We start from the raw sequence: 13,548 nt of genomic DNA, 5'->3' as shown, positions 1-13,548 counted from the left end.
CAGTTTTGTCAAATTGGCTGAACTACGCGGATTTGATTCTCACCGGATGTGGGATACGTAGGCAACCCTCATCGGGTCCAGCCCCATTTTTTGAAAATTTTGGAAAAAATATATGAGGCATCATCATTTTATTGTAAATAAAATAGGTCATGCCATTCTTGTCTAAATAGCCGAATGTCCTGACAGGGCGCCGGAAGGCTGTTTTTGCAAGAATAGTTGTTTACTGTGTTTTGCAAAATTTTGGCCACTTAGCGAGCACAGCCCTAAAAACTTCCATTTCAAAGTGTTGAAGGGCCGTATTCGCAAAAGTAGCCCTGATTTCTTAATTTTTTAGAAGTAACCCCTTTTGTCAGTTTTTCAAATGAGATTCACTTTGTGTGTAAACCAGTCACCCTAACCTAAATGTGCAGAATAAGCACGAGCCAAAACTTGCCAATGAAGGTCATGACCAAGATTCCTTTGGAATTGTACATGTGGTGGGAAGATCTGGGAAAATCGGGATGAGATATGGTCAGACAGTACTTGGGGGGGGTCTCACCGGGTTATTGAAGATCAGGCCTAGAGGAGCCATAATAAAAGCATTGTTTACATTTTGGGATCCAGCACACAATGTGTTTCATTTCTCGGAGTTTGAACTCACACCCACTTTAGAAGAGATAGTTGGTTATGTTGAGAGTACCGAAGCTTTGAGACATAAATATCTGGTTGCCCCGAGAGCCGTCACCTCTCACAAGTTTCTTGATTTGCTAAAAATAAGCAAGGGGATCGAATATGAAGATTTGGCAGTTGGGTTTTCTACTCCACAGTTCATATATCAGCGGTACGAACACATAGGGGGATTTGAAAACTCGGAGAGCAAAATTTGCAGCAAAAGGAATCGACTAAAATGGGAAGAGCATAGATGTTTCACCTTCATGGTAGTATTTTGGGTCTTTTATTGTTTCCTAGGAAGGATGGAAATATCGATGTACGTGTAGTCAGGGTCGTCAACACTTTGCTTACCCAGGCCAAAAGCATCCTCGCACCCATGATAGTGTCCAAAATATTCCGAGCTCTCACAGCCTGTAAAGCCGGAGCATACTTTTTCAAAGGGTGTAACTTGTTGCTGCAAATATGGATGACTGAGCATCTATGTCATCGTCCTCGATACATGAACCATGGGTCAATGGGAGAAAGCTGCATAGAGAAGTTTTATACAAGGGTCGACGGGTTCAACATGCCATAAGGGGTCGAAGAATGGATATCTTGCCTCCGTTTCATTACTGCCAATCAAATAGAATGGAAGTTGGGCTGGCTTCCTGCTGATGAAATCATATATTTGCCTGCTACCGGTCCTCACTTCCTTTTGATGGGTTTCAGAAGCATACAGCCTTATGCCCCGCACCGAGTTTTGAGACAGCTGGGGAGGTGTCAGATAGTTCCAAAGGATGAAGACCTTAGTACTCAGGTAGTCGAGATCGGTTCCAATGGTCAGTTTCATGAAGTGGCAGTTTGCTAGATCTCGAGTGAGTGTCAGTACTTGACAGCAAGCACCCAAGTGCGTGATCTATCCAAGTGTGAAGTCTCGCCCAGTTACCTCGCATGGTACAAAAGAAGTGTTGAGTTTGGAAGACCAGCCAAAAGACCCCATCTTCAGGAATTTGTCGAGGCGTCACAGGAACAACAGGATTGGTTGGCCAAAGAAAATGAGTATAGGGCCGCCATAAGCAAACTGGAAAAGCAAGTTAGAGATCTTCAATTTGAGAACGGTTTGCAAGCCGCTGCAGATGAGGGTGAAAAGAGAAAGCTAGCCAAAGAAAATGACGCCCTCCGAGCCCAAATTCAGGAAATGAAAATAGCAGTCGAAAACCCCACTAGAAGTGCAAAAGATGAAAAGCTTATAGGTAACCTTAGGCAGAAAGTGGGTGAATATGGTTTTGATCTAAACAAGGCCAAAGGCGAACTGGAAAGAGCTCGAACAATATTGGCCAAAAATGCGGAGGAACGAGCATGCGTGGTCAAACAGTTAAAAGAGAAATATGACAATGGAATTATAGGGTTGAAGAAAAAGATCACCGTCCTTGAGAATGAAATGACTAAGCAGGCAAGGGATTTCAAAGTAGAAAGAGAACACTGTTATGCACTAATGTCGCAGTTAGAAAAAGACATGTAGCAGCTTCAAGAACAAAATCATACAGCTGAACAAGTTTTGGGGGCCATATCTCAGCAGATTGGACAGTTGCTACAAGAAAAGGGTATCGTCAGGGAGAGGGTTAGAGCAATTGCTGACTACATTGTCACGAAGTGCCATGAATGTGAAGACATGACTCAAACCACCTTCTTTGCTGCAGTAATGACTTTTTTTCGCCAAAGAGTGACCTGGAGCGTCTTCAAGGGGATCTTGTGCATAGGCCCGTGGCAATACTGACTGATGTCCCACGGGCCCCTGGAGCAATTGAGGCATTAATGTATTCATGATTTTCATTCGAGTCTGTATTTTCACTTTCTTTGTTGGATCCTGTTAGTCTGTTTTCGAGTCTGTATTTTCATCTTTCTATTGGAGTCTATTAGTCCCCCTTTTCAAGTCCGTTAGTTTTTATGATTAAATTATGTAGGATGAGTCATTGTAATCAAGGCATTTTTATGGAAAATTTGAAAACCCAAAAATGTTTTTTTATTATTTATTGTTACACTCATCCCCCAGAACTATGCATGGTCTGATTCATGCGGCGTCATGATACGTAGGCAATCCCCAAAGGATTCGATCACAACCGTGAAATAAAAAAAGAAAAAAAAAAGAGAGAAAACAAGATAATTGTGAGAGGTAAATAATAGAAAAACAAGAGAGGAAAATGAGGGAATTAAAGAAAAGCAAGAATCAAGCAAAGAAAAGAAGGAATGAAAGAAGAGAGAAGTTGCAAAATGAAAATTAGGGAAAGCTAGGATAATGCAAGCAACCGATCAAATGCATAATAGAAATGGTTAACTGCTTAGGTGCATTGCATCCCCAATGTGCAGTTGCATATCTGTTAAACCCTAATCGCTAACAAGTGTGTTGTTGTCATCAAGTTCAGGCAGGTGATTAGTTTGTTTGGCCTTCTGGCAACTCATCCGTACAATATCAGGTCCAAATACAAGTTGATCATGGCTAACCAAGAACTGGATGCAAGTGTTATTGATCCGTCAAGAGAGGTGAAAAAATCTGATGTTTATCTGAAAGAGGAGCTGTATAAGTTGAAACACCAGATGGCAGAGATGTACCAGGCATGGGTAAAAGGGCATCCACCACCATCCTACCCCACTAACCCTGCTTTCGTCCTGCCGCTGGCTCAATCCCAAGAACCTTCCACTGTTGATTCATCTCCAGGCTTCCCCATTTACCACCACTACCAGGGCACCACATCCCAAACACCACAAGCTCCACCACCCAAACCAGTTCCATACCCTCCTCTACCAGCCACCCCTATTTTCGTAGCACCCCCACCCGCTACACTCCACCGATCCTCCAATGAGCCTTTATTCCAAACCCATGATAACCAATACTATCCCTTGGAGCCTACTTTCAAGGCCCCGAAACCTTACTCCTACACTCCTCGTTTCGACCTCCCTGTTGAGACTGAAAAACCACCTAAAAACCCAGAACAGGAGGAGATGTTCAGAAAGGTTAAAAGCCTGGAACAGTCATTTAGAAACACGCAGGGATTGGGAGGCCAGGTGAGCATGGTCTACAAAGATTTATGTCTATTTCCCAATGTTCAACTGTAGTTGGGATTCAAGATGCCTAAATTCGATCTATATGACGGGCACGAAGACCTAGTGGCCCATTTGAGGGGATTCTACAGTAAAATGAGAGGAGCCGGTGGGAAAGATGAACTACTGATGGCATACTTTAGCCAGAGACTGAGCTGCGCGGCATTGGAGTGGTATACTCGTCAGGATCACAGCAGATGGTATACATTGGATGATTTGGCCCAAGCATTCGCTTGTCATTTCCAATACAACCTCCAAATTGTTCTAGATTGTTTGTCTCTGACTAAGATTGAAAAGAAGCCTAGTGAAAGTTTCAGGGAGTACGGTTTTCGTTGGAGAGAACAAGCGGCAAGAGTTGACCCTCCGATTAAGGAGAGCGAAATGGTGGATTATTTTCTGTAGGCTCTGGAGCCCGCTTACTTTGGCCATCTAGTATCGGCCATAGGCAAGTCCTTCAACGAGGTAGTGAATATGGGTGGCATGGTGGAAGAAGGGCTTAAATCAAACAAAATCATGAGTTACTCGGTTATCAAGGAAACTACCCAAGCCATTCAAAACGGTACTGGGGGAGTGATCAGAAAGAATAAAAAAGAAGATGTGGAAACAATTTATTTAGGATCATGGTTTGGACGCAGGGGCCCATCACACCATTATACTCAGCCTCGACCCCACCACCAAACCTATACCCAAACCCCGTATAATCCACCCCCAGCATTACTTCCCATCACCAGACCCTCATATATCTGTCCACCACGCCCAGACGTATACTCAACCTCCTACTTACGTACAATGGCATGCCCCATCCCCACAAAACACCTATCCAACTCCACAAAATGCTTACCCACCCCCGCGAGCCTACCGAAACGCTGTCGGCCCAGGTTTCTGACCCAATCCAACATTTAAAAATGAGAGGATGCAGCGGAAGAAAACCTTTACCCCGTTTGGGGAGTCTTATACCAGTTTGTTCAACAAATTGAGGCAATTGGATATGCTGAGGCCAATTGAGTCAAAATTGCCAAACCCTCCTCCAAAGAATATTAATTACTCTGTAAGCTGTGAATATTGTTCTGGTACTCCAGTGCATGATACGGAGAAGTGCTGGCACTTGAAAAATGTCATCTAGAAGCTCATTGACACAAACCGGATTGAAGTTCAAACTCCAGAGGCACCCAACATCAACCAGAACTCATTGTCAACCCATCAGGAAACAAACATAATCGAGATAGTACATAAGGGAGGGAAGCCCAAGAAGCCTTCATAGACCATTATGATGATTCGGTCCAGTGAGGTCAAGCTAGTTAAAAAACCAACAATTGAAGGATCAGTGAACAAGTTTAGCAGGGCAAACAGTGAACCATCTATGGTAGTCAAGGAAGGACCCCCAAGTGATGTCGCGACGAAGAAAGAAAAGTCAAAAGTGGTTGTGCCAGGACTGGAAAACAAGCCTATCATAACTGTAGAGGGTTCCCGTATGGATCCTGTCATCATCAAGCTTGTAACCCAGTTGCTGATAGTCAACAACAAGGCTATCCCATGGAACTATGAATGGGTGATAGTGACATACAAGGGAAAGGAAGTGAAAGAAGAAGTCAATTAGGCCCAGGGATTAACTCGTTTGGGGAGATGCTTTGCCCCGAAAGAGTTAAGGAAAGCTAAAACATCAAGAGATAACCCAGTTCTAGTGAAGAAGCAGTGACTTAAGAAGAGGTGGAGGAGTTTCTACGAAAAATAAAGGTACAAGATTATTCCATCGTGGAGCAATTGAGAAAGACGCCTGCTCAAATTTCATTGTTGTCATTGTTAATCCACTCAGACGAGCATCGTCGGGCCTTGATGAAAATTCTGAACGAGGCTCATGTTCTCGACAAAATTTCAGTAAATCATCTGTAAAAGATCGCCAACAAAATATTTGAGGTGAACAGGGTCACCTTCTCTGGTGATGAGTTGCCTGTGGAAGGTACTGAACAGAATAGAGCTCTCTATATTACGGTAAAATGTGAAGATTTTGTGGTTACCAGGGTATTAGTTGATAATGGTTCTTGTGCAAACATCAGCTTCTCTACTATGAACAAGTTGAAAGTGGATGATGAGAGGATTCACAAGAACAACATCTGCGCTCGGGGATTTGACGGTGGAGGGAAAGATTCAGTTGGTGATATAGTACTTGAGTTGACAATAGGACCAGTGGAATTCACCATGGAGTTCCAAGTGCTGGATGTAGCTGTCTCTTACAATTTGTTGTTAGGTCGACCTTGGATTCATACCACCAAAGCAATCTCGTCCACTCTGCACCAGATGGTCAAGTTCGAATGGGATAGACAGGAGATCGTCATGCATGGTGAAGATAACGTGTGTGCTCACAGTGATGCCTATGTCTCATTCATTGAGGTTGAAGATGACAAAGGGCCCTAGGTCTATCAGGTTTTTGAAACAATGTCGGTCGAGAAAGTTTTAGAAGGGAAATGTATTCCAACTCAAATGTAACTTCCTCATCAGTCATGGTGGCCTTTGAAATATTGAAAAATGGCTTTGTGCCCGGTAAAGGTCTGGGTGCATCTCTGCAGGGTATCATACAGTCAGTGTCCCTCCCTGAAAATTTGGGTACGTTCGGTCTTGGGTTCAAACCTACAACGGAAGATGTGAAAAGGGCTAAAAGGTTGAAATAGAAGGCGTGGTCACTTCCAAAGCCTGTTCCACGTCTCTCTAGGTCTTTTGTCAAGCCTAGTGCCAAGAAACGCCCAGTGATGATAGTTCTAGGTTCTGTGGTTGACATTGATGAGGAGTTAATTGAAAGGTTCCATAGGTTGTTTGATGATGTGAACATGGTGGAAGTTGGAGAAGGTTCTAGCAAAGTGGATGTGCAGTTCGTCGGGTCGAATGCAAAGCTTAACAATTGGAAGTCTACTCCTCTCCCTACTAGGAATGAGTATTGGTAGTTTGTTTTGTTTTCCTTTCTATCTGGGTCATTTCAGGGTTGTGACCCAGATTTTTATTTTTCGCTTGTTGATGTAAGAACCATGTTATCCTTTATTTTAATGAAATGCAATTTCCCTTTCCATCACTCCAGATAGTTTTATTTTTGTTTTTTTTCTTCTCTGTACAGTTCTTTTTATGTTGGTTTCAATGACATGACATGTATTAGGAATCTTCGACCCAGTTTTAAAAGTCAATCTAATTCTGAAATAATAATCCAAGATATAGAGTGTGATAATGAATCAGAATATGATAAGGATGAGGCCTTTGAAGAGATTAGTAAGGAACTAAGTCATTTTGAAGAAAAACCCAAGCCTAATCTGAATGATATGGAATCAATCAATCTAGGGGACCCAGATAATGTCAGAGAAACTAAGATAAGTGTCCATCATGAACCAAAAATTAGGGAAGAAATAATTAAAGCATTGTTTGAGTATAAGGATATTTTTGCATGGTCGTATAATGACATGCCAGGCTTAAGTACCGATTTGGTGGTCCATAAATTGCCAATCGATCCAGCATTCCCTCCCGTCAAGCAGAAGTTGAGAAAATTCAAAACTGACATGATATGAAGATTAAAGAAGAGGTCACAAAGCAGGTTGATGCGAAGGTCATTTGGGTCACGCGGTATCCCACGTGGTTAGCCAATGTTGTGCCTGTGTCAAAGAAGGATGGTAAGACCAGTGTGTGTTGATTACCGTGATCTCAACAAGGCAAGTCCAAAGGACAACTTCCCATTGCCAAATATCCATATTTTGATTGATAATTGTGCCAAGCATGAGATTGGGTCTTTTGTGGATTGCTATGCGGGGTATCATCAGATTTTAATGGACAAGGAGGATGGGAAAAGATGGCATTCATCACATCATGGGGAACATACTGCTACTGGATCATGCCTTTTGGTTTGAAAAACACTGGGGCAACTTACATGAGGGCAGTGACGACCATATTCCACGATATGATACACAAGGAGATCGAGGTTTACGTGGATGATGTGATCATAAAGTCCAAGAAGCGGTCTAACCAAGTCAGAGATTTGAGAAAGTTTTTCTAGAGGCTCCGCAGGTACAATCTTAAGCTCAATCCTGCAAAGTGTGCATTTAGTGTTCCATCGGGGAAATTATTGGGATTCATAGTCAGCTGGCGGGGCATTGAATTAGATCCATCAAAGATCAAAGCTATCCAGGAATTGCCACCGCCAAGGAACAAGACCGAAGTGATGATTTTGTTAAGGAGATTGAACTACATCAGCAGGTTTATTGCTCAGCTCAAGACAACTTGTGAGCCTATCTTTAAGTTGCTAAAGAAGGATGTTGCGGTCAAGTGGACTGATGAGTGTTAGGAAGCATTTGATAAGATAAAGGGGTACTTGTTAAACCCACCTGTGTTGGTCCCACCAGAACTGGGAAGACCTTTGATTCTGTATTTAACGGTTTTGGATAATTCATTTGGTTGTGTGTTGGGTCAGCATGACATCACTGGCAGGAAAGAGCAAGCCATTTACTATCTCAGCAAGAAATTTACATCTTATGAGGTTAAGTATACTCCCCTTGAGAGGACGTGTTGTGCCCTGACTTGGGTAGCACAAACGTTGAAGCATTACTTGTCGTCCTACACTACTTACCTCATCTCTAGCCTGGATCCCTTGAAGTATATATTTCAGAAGCCCATGCCCACAGGGAGGCTCGCAAAGTGGCAGATCTTCCTCACAGAGTTTGACATCGTATATGTGACTCGGACAGCGATGAAAGCCCAAGAATTGGCCGATTATTTGGTCGAGAACCCGGTCGATGAGGAATATGAACCATTGAAAACTTATTTCCCCGATGAAGAGGTGATGCATATTAACGAGGTGGAGCAGGTTGAAAAACCAGGTTGGAAACTTTTCTTTGATGGAGCGGCTAACATGAAAGGTGTCGGGATAGGGGCAGTGCTTATTTATGAAACAGGGCATCACTACCCTGTTACAACCCAACTGCGATTCTACTGTACCAACAACATGGCTGAGTACGAGGCATGCATTCTGGGACCAAGGCTAGCTGTAGATATGGGAATCCAGGAAGTCTTGGTTTTGGGGGACTCGGACCTTCTGGTGCACCAGATTCAGAGAGAATGGGAGACACGAGATTTAAAGCTTATACAGTATCGACAATGTCTACATGATCTTTGTCAACAATTTTGATCAATAGAATTCGGGCACATTCCGAGGATCCATAATGAGGTCGTCGATGCTTTGGCTACCTTGGCGTCGATGTTACATCATCTAGATAAGGCTTATGTTGACCCTTTGCATATTCAGTTCCATGATCAGCATGCTTACTACAATATGGTGGAGGAGGAACTTGATGGTGAACCAAAGTTTCATGACATCAGGGAGTATATCAGGATGGGGGTGTATCCGGTACAAGCCACGGGGGATCAAAAGAGAATAATTTGACATTTAGCGAGTGGATTTTTCTTTATTGGGGGAGTTTTGTACAAAAGAACTCCAGATCTTGGATTATTAAGATGCATAGATGCTAGACAAGCAGCGACTATCATGACCAAACTGCATTCTGGAGTCTGCGGACTGCATATGAGTGGGTATGTTCTGGCAAAGAAAATTCTCCGAGCAGGTTATTATTGGCTCACCATGGAGCGAGATTGTATCAGTTTTGTGCGCAAGTGTGATCAGTGCCAAGTGCATGGAGATTTGATTCATTCTCCGCCGTCCAAATTGCACACAATGTCCGCACCATAGCCCTTTATTGCTTGGGGTATGGATGTCATCCGACCAATTGAGCCAGCAGCATCCAATGGACACATGTACATTCTGGTGGCCATTGACAATTTTACTAAGTGGGTTGAAGCTAAAACTTTCAAATCTGTGACCAAGAAGGCAGTGGTTGATTTTGTTCATTCAAATATCATTTGTCAGTTTGGAATCCCAAAGGTGATCATCACAGATAATGGTGTTAATCTTAACAGTCATCTGATGAAGGAAGTGTGTCAACAGTTTAAGATTACACATCACAACTCCACCCCATACCGCCCCAAGGCGAATGGAGCAGTCAAGGCAGCCAACAAAAACATAAAAAAGATACTTCGGAAAATGGTGCAAGGTTCCAGGCAATGGCATGAGAAGTTGACATTTGCATTATTGGGCTATCTCACTACTGTGCGCACTTCAGTAGGTGAAACTCCTTATTTGTTGGTATACGGCACAGAAGCGGTGATACCCGCGGAAGTTGAAATTCCATCCCTTCGGATTGTCGTTGAAGCCGAAATTAATGATACTAAGTGGGTCAAAACCCGTCTAGAGCAATTGAGTTTGATTGATGAGAAAAGATTGGTAGCAGTATGACATGTCCAGTTGTACAAAAAGAGAATGGCAAGAGCATACAACAAAAAGGTACATCCCCGGAAATTTGAAGTGGGTCAGCAAGTATTGAAACGTATCCTTCCACATCAGGCGGAAGCAAAAGGCAAGTTCGCCCCAAATTGGCAGGGGTCGTTCATCATAACGAGAGTGTTGTCCAATGGTTCTTTGTATTTGACAGATATAGAAGGCAAATGTGTAGATATGGCTATCAATTCTGATGCGGTCAAAAGATATTATGTATGATTTCTTTGGTTTAAGTTGTGTTGTTTGTACTTGGCATGTTTTGAATATTGGAACGATGAAGGTATTTTGTTCCGCTATCTAAACACTTTATCCTTTATTACCGCTTTGAGATTTATTTATTTCGTTTCATACCCCTCTTTTGGAATCAGTAGCAAAGTTCGTAAATACGAGCGCAAAGGTTGAGTAAAGAAGAAAAATAAAAAAGAAAAGAGAAAAGAGAAAGAAAAGAATGGAAAAGAGTGAGAAAAAAAGAGAAAAGAAAAGAAAATAAAAGAAAAGGAAATGAGAGAAAGAAAAAGAAAGGAGAAAAATCACAATAACAAAGTAATTCCTATGGCATAAACTACGTTTGACCTGATTCCTTTTAAGGATACGTAGGCAGCCTCACGGTTCGGTCCCATGAAAATAAAAATTCAAAAGTCCCCAAGCAAAGAAACTGGGCAGAAGTTGTGGTTGTTATAAGAAATCTGATTCCAAGAGTTGTAATATTGAACTCATCCAAGTTGTTTTTGAGCCTTTGTGATACCTTTTCTTTCTAACCATGTCCAAAAGCCCACATTATGGTCCAAAGAAAGACCTTCCGATCAGTCTTTGAGAGATGTCAAGTCAAGCAAGTAGAGGTGATTCATGTCAGGGGCAACACTCCGTTCTGAGCAGAAAAATAATAAATGAGAGAGTCTTAATAGTGAAAACTCTCACAGGTACCGTAAGGCGATGGAAAGCTAAGAGAAATTTTAAAAAAATGATGAGAGAGTCTTATTGGTGAAAACCCTCATGGGAACCGTAAGGCGACGGTGAGTTGAGAGATGAAAATATGAGAGAGTTTTGTTGGTAAAAAGCCCTTCAGGGTACCGCAAGCCGAACAAGGTCAATGATTTGGCGAAGGAATTGGGTTATGGAGCTCCTGGGGCATAAAGTCTGACAACTGAAAGGTGATTGGTTGAATAGGCTGGGCTGATTAATCCGAAATGCATGTCATGATCATTGGTGCCAGTTGTTCCACTCAGATAAGTCTCTTTTCCTTTTCCCCGCTCAAACAGTCATCCAGCTTTAGATTTTCTTTTATTCCCTAACTCTCAAAGTCATTGCATTTCATTTCTTTCGGGTTTATTTCTCTAAGGTTTTTCCAATGTCAGCTTTGTTTAAGCAAGTAAGAAAGGATTTCAAAGCTTACCACCAACTTCCAATTGCACAAATCAAAGTGCAGCCAAAGCATACCAAAGATAGCATGATGTAAAGTGGGAAATAAGTTGTCAGTGAAAGTTCCATTGGTCGAAGGGTTTAGTAATCATGTAGGAGATACAGAGGTTCAGGTAGAAAGGTCATAAATGTAAAGCAACGGTTTGGGCATAGAACACTCGGGTCATCCAAGGTCCTACAGTTGAGAGTCAGTCAGAAAGTCAAACAGTTCTTGGCCAGTTCAAGGCAACCAGTCAAAGCGAAGCACGGCAGTGGAGAGGCCACCTTCAGCAAGAATGTCACAAACTAACCACCATATTTTAAACTCACAAGATTTTTCTTTGATTTGAAATAGGGGCAAAAAATTTCATTTGTTTCGGAGAAACCCTCCGTAAAGAAAGCAAGCACCAGACAGGTTCGACCGTAAATCCTCCTGACCCTCCTGGACAATGGGACTTAGTTAAAATTCAAAACATTCATGAGTAACAAGATCCAGCATAGGCTCTACCTTGGGGAAATATAAGTTGGCTTTGAAGTTTTTATGCTTAGGATGAGATTCAATTTGAAATTTTCAGGACCCTCCTGAATAATGGGACTTAGTTTAAGACCTCCCTTAGAAGTTGAGATCTAGCATAAGTTTCACCATTAGGAAGTTGAATTTAGCTCTAAAATTTTCACCTTTAAGACGAGATTTGATTTCAAATTTCAGGACCCTCCTGGATAATGGGATTTAGTTTTAAGACCTTCACAGATAACAAGATTTAGCGGAAGTCATACCTTTAGGAAATATCATTTAGCTTAAAAAACTGTCAGTTAACTAGGAATTTTCAGGACCCTCCTGGATAATGGGATATAGCTTTCAAATTCTTAGAAATATTTGGTAACATGACTCAGTTAACACTCACAAATGTGCCCAGCTACCAAACTGGGGCAGAAAAATTTTCTTTGTTTTGTCTATTCTGTTGTAATCAGGAGCCCACCTGGAGAGCAAGGGAAAACAACACGAGTTTCGAGAATAGAAAGCAGCTCAGGGTCGAGCAATCAGGCACCCACCTTTAGAAACAACGGGAGGCAGTTCAAAGGAAAAGCAGTCGCAAGAGGAAGTAGTTCAAGTTTAGTAATCAGGAGCCCACCTAGAGAATAAAGGGAAAACAAATCAAGTTCCGAGGAAAAGCGGTTAGAGTTTTGGCAATCAGGCGCCCACCTGGAGAGCAAGTGAATACGGTTAAAGTGTTGGTAATTAGGATCTCACCTGGAGAACAAAGGGAAAGTAATTCAAGTGTTGGTAATCAGGAGCTCACCTGGAGAACAAAGGGGAGCGATTCAAGTATTGGTAATCAGGAGCCCCCTAGAGAACAAAGGGAGAGGCAATTTAGATGTCGACAATTAGGAGCCCACCTGGAGAATAAAGGGAGAAGAAATTCATGTATCGGTAATCAGGAGCCCACCTGGAGAACAAAGGGAAGCAAAAATTCAAGTGTCGGTAATCAGGAGCCCACCTGGAGAACAAAGGGAAGCAGTTCAAGTTTCGAGGAAAAATATTGCAGAAGGGAAGCAGTTCAAGTTTCGAGGAAAAACAATGTAGATGTTGGTAATCAGGCACCCTCCTGAAGAATAAAGGGAAAGCAATCCAAGTGTTGGTAATCAGGAGCCCACCTGGAGAACAAAGGGAAGGCAGCAATGTTCAAAGGAAGACGGTGCAAGTTCGGAAATCTGGCGCCCACCTGGAAAACAAAGGGAAAACAAGTCTAGTGTCGGAGGAAAGGAAGATAATTCAAATGTTGGTAATCAGGCGCCCACCTGGAGAACAAAGGGAAAGCAGCAATGTTCGAAGGAAAATGATTCAAGTTCAGCAATCAAGTGCCCGCCTGAAAAATAAAGGGAAAGCGCCTCAGAATACAATTCAAGCCAGTAGAAAAGGAATTTCACTTGGAGAGTACAAGTCAACAAAGCAACAGAAACTGCATGAGCAAGTTTAAAGATATAGATAGAATTCTTATAACTCATAGATCGTAGTTTCGTCTAGCTTCTTTTATTTTGTCTTGATGTAATAAGGAGTTTCA

The sequence above is a fragment of the Nicotiana sylvestris genome, chromosome 12 (genome assembly GCF_000393655.2).
Source record: "Nicotiana sylvestris chromosome 12, ASM39365v2, whole genome shotgun sequence".
In the NCBI taxonomy this organism is placed as follows: Eukaryota; Viridiplantae; Streptophyta; class Magnoliopsida; order Solanales; family Solanaceae; genus Nicotiana; species Nicotiana sylvestris.
This window is presented reverse-complemented; position numbering follows the sequence as displayed.